This window comes from Pseudophryne corroboree, chromosome 8 (genome assembly GCF_028390025.1).
Source record: "Pseudophryne corroboree isolate aPseCor3 chromosome 8, aPseCor3.hap2, whole genome shotgun sequence".
Lineage (NCBI taxonomy): Eukaryota > Metazoa > Chordata > Amphibia > Anura > Myobatrachidae > Pseudophryne > Pseudophryne corroboree.
The window spans coordinates 20,411,731-20,415,876 of record NC_086451.1 but is presented as its reverse complement, the minus strand read 5'-3'; the positions used below and the strand labels follow the sequence as shown (position 1 = coordinate 20,415,876).

General features: G+C 43.7%; 1 long non-coding RNA gene across 1 annotated transcript; it reads right to left on the bottom strand.

The window, feature by feature from the left end:
- Positions 1-582: 582 nt before the first annotated feature.
- LOC134947426 (uncharacterized) lies at positions 583-3,691 on the bottom strand. The gene is made up of 2 exons (XR_010182552.1): positions 3,600-3,691; positions 583-884 (listed from the first exon to the last, which is right to left on the bottom strand). It is a non-coding gene; the product is annotated as an uncharacterized LOC134947426 (long non-coding RNA).
- Between the last annotated feature and the right edge of the window lie 455 nt (positions 3,692-4,146).

The window sequence follows — 4,146 nt, the reverse complement described above, 5'->3', positions numbered from 1 at the left end:
GAAAAGCCTCGCTAGACCTTGTGTAGAACTACATCGGTCGTTGTAGTAGTAAGTTGCGTGTGCGCATTGCGCCGCATACGCATGCGCAGTTTTGCCATTTTTTTGCATCATCGCTGCGCAGCGAACATTTTCAGCTAGTGATCAACTCGGAATGACCCCCCTTGTGCCTTATAACCAATGCAGGGAAATGGCACTGATGATATATCTCTAATTTATTCCCCCCCAAGAATGTAACTGCTATATAATAGGGATAAGTTACAATCAGGGAGATTGCTGGTCTATTCAGGGAGTCAGGGAGATTGTTATTATTTCAGGGAGTCTCCTGCAGAATGAGGGAGGGTAGGCAACTATGCATATAAGCGATACATGACAGTCAGTATTACAGGTGAGGAGGGATGCCAAGCGGACCAATCCTTTATTTTACAAGTAGCCCCGCACCCCGCTCTCACCTCAGCCTTGTGCTGACCTTAGATCCTGGTCGCAGTCATCTTCCTATTATTAAAGCTTAATAATGGCAGCTGGAAGCTACTTTTGTTTGCCCGCACCAGAAACAGAGAGATAAGGGATGATCTTATCACAGGGTGCAGTTACCAGGAATTGTTTTTAATTTATTAATCAGATAATAAAAATGTAAAGTAATTATTAAGAAAACATCTTACCAGCCTATAAATAGTGACTGTATTATGCACAGAAAGCAGAATAAGATAAGAAGGTCTCAGTATATTGTTGAAGCAGAATCCCTGAATCCGCAATGTTGTCCTCATCACTTATGGTCTTCTTTCTGGTCACCACTCTCAGTAACGCAGAGGACACTCCCTCAGGTGAGTCCTTGTCGCTAAGTTTCCCGTTGCCTGTGTCACCTGCGGAGATCTCTGAGAAATCACCTGAAATAAAAAATATGGTGCTTGTTCTCTTTGCAAATAGGTTTATTTCTCATCTAAGTTTCTATTATCTGTATGTTTGATGTACCCCATGTAATGGAAAACTACTACACTGCACAATGCTTAAGGTATTTTCCCATTGTTACGTTTCGATAAATGAGCAGCTTTTAAATATCCTCTGTCAACTTTTGCTAAATAGATTCCGTTATTATGCTGTCTCCCTTCTGTGCTTTTCAGCCATGTAATTGTACGATCACTGTTGTTTATTCTTGCTGTCCCCAGATGTATTACCTCTGCTGCACCCTCTGTGTTGGACACAGTTAGGGGTATGTTTACTAAAAGTGCAGGTTTTTAGAAGTGGGGATGTTTCTCATAGCAACCAATAATGGGCCTAATTCAGAGTTGATCGCAGCAGCAAATTTGTTAGCAGTTGGGCAAAACCATGGCCCTCATTCCGAGTTGATCGCTCGGTATTTTTCATCGCATCGCAATGAAAATCCGCTTAGTACGCATGCGCAATGGCCCTCATTCCGAGTCGTTCGCTCGGTATTTTTCTTCGCTTCGCAGTGAAAATCCGCTTAGTATGCATGCGCAATATTCGCACTGCGACTGCGCCAAGTAATTTTACAATGAAGATAGTATTTTTACACACAGCTTTTTCATCGCTCCGGCGATCGTAGTGTGATTGACAGGAAATGGGTGTTACTGGGCGGAAACACGGCGTTTTAGGGGCGTGTGGTTGAAAACGCTACCGTTTCCGGAAAAAACGCAGGAGTGGCCGGAGAAACGGGGGAGTGTCTGAGCGAACGCTGGGTGTGTTTGTGACGTCAAACCAGGAACGACAAGCACTGAACTGATCGCACAGGCAGAGTAAGTGTGGAGCTACTCTAAAACTGCTAAGTAGTTTGTGATCGCAATATTGCGAATACTTCGGTCGCAATTTTAAGAAGCTAAGATACACTCCCAGTAGGCGTAGGCTTAGCGTGTGTAACTCTGCTAAATTCGCCTTGCGACCGATCAACTCGGAATGAGGGCCCATGTGCACTGCAGGTGGGGCAGATGTAACATGTGCAGAGAGAGTTAGATTTGGCTGGGGGGTGTTCAAACCGAAATCTAAATTGCAGCGTAAAAATAAAGCAGTCAGTATTTACCCTGCACAGAAACAAAATAACCCACCCAAATCTAACTCTCTCTGCACATGTTATATCTGTCCCCCCCCACCCCCCTCCCTGCAGTGAACATGGTTTTGCTCAACTGCTAACAAATTTGGTGCTGCGGTCAACTCTGAATTTCCCCCAATATTCTAGCTATTATCTTCTAGAAGGGTGCTAGATAAATGATAAGTGGACTCTAATTCGTTTGCTTTGGGCAACATCTCCACTTAAAAAAACACACACTTTAGTAAATACCCCTTACAGTCAGAGGGCAGCTTTTATTTTGTAACTCGCAGGCAGCCCAAATAAGCAACACTAAAGGGCCCTACTCGGCGATGTATTCAATATGGACGATGATCGATCTCAATATCGTCCAAATTGACTTGCATTGCAAAACGCCGGAAAACCAACGATGAGCGACCGCGGGGATGCGCATCATTAATCTTTGGTACATACACACTGAGCGATATGAACGATTTCTCATTCATTAATGAACGAGATCGTTCATATCGCTCATGCACATCGCTAAATGTGTAGGTACCTTAACTGGTCCAAAGAAAACAGCACTGAAGAGCACAGAAGTAAGTAAGAATAAAATAAATCTGGAAAAGTTGCAGAAGGGGGTGTACAAACTAATACATCTAAAGGTCTAATGATGGAAAAAAAGTTTTGTATTTGAAAATGAAGTCGAAAATATACTGAATTAAAGAAAACAATGAATTAACAAAATAAAAAAATGAAAAACTAATTTTTGAACAATATTTTGGCATACATCTATATCAATCCAATGTTATCTGTAAGGATCTAAGGTCTGACAATAATCAGTGGTGCCAAGAGGGGGGCCTGGGCTGGTAGAAGGGGGCTGGGTCTGCACCTTTCCTTCTTACCTGTCAGCCAGCCACAGCTTCTCCGCCAAGCCCAGCACATGCTGCTGTTTTCTGGGGTACGGTGAGTCCAGGGGGATTGCTCCTGCATAGTGCAGCAGTTGTTTCTGCCTGCAAATCGTACGAATCGCGCCCTCCCTGGATCTGTGCCTGGCTGACGGGTGCACCCCCCACCCCCCTCCCCTGTACAGACCCAGGGCAGCTTTGCAGCTTATTAACAGTAAGTTTTACATGTGTTTTTAATAGGGGGCGTTGTCACACCTGTGATTAGCCCACACCCCCGGGGCCCAGCAAATCTCTCTATGGCCCTGACAATCATACAGGGCTACCGGGCCCAGACAGAGAGGGGGGGGGGGGGGGGGGGGGGGGGAGGGTTCACAACTTTCTCTGTATTAAAATTGAGGCTGCAAATTGAAAAAAATAAAATAAAAAAAATCTATTTAATTATTATTACATTTTATTTATAGGGCACCACAAGTGTTTTGCAGCGCCGTACATACGGATTTAATGACGTAGCCTGGCCGAGCTGCAAGCTACCTGTACTTTGTACACTATTATGGAATATGCTCGAGCTGTATACATCATTACTATTCTAATTATCTTTATATTAATAGTAGAAGGATGGCTTTTATGAGTGACTTATTTCTGTGATGCTGTTGTCTGAGCAGAGCATCATATACCATAATAAAGCTCTTGGTCCATAGATCTGCAGAAATATATTGGCTTCTGCCGTCTGCCTGCCATTTACAATGCATCACCATTGTGCTCTGGAAAATGTGACAGTTGGTGAACTCTGCCTGTGCACCTGCTGGGTGACCTGGAACATGTGACCTGTTGGGTGGTCTGGAAACTGTGATAGATATTTGCAGCCACGGACTAAGCTGGGGTTTTTCCAAATTTAACTCCTAATGTGGGCAAAAATATTATTATTATTATTAGCAGTAGTAGTAGTAGTAGTAGTAGTAGTCATAGTTGTAGTTTTAATTTCTTCTTCAGAGTCCACAGTTGATCCACGGATTGACATGGGGTGTAGGTGGTTGGATAAGGATCGGACACCAAATAGTAAGCTTTTTAGCTCCCAGAATGCTCCAACCCAACCTCCCCTATAACCCCGCCTCCTGGCCAAGGGAATTCAGTTTTTTGTTTGGTGTGGCAGGATCCGGACCATGTGTAAAACTGTGGGACTGTTTCACAGTACCAAGCTTTTTTTAAACTTTGTTATTTTAT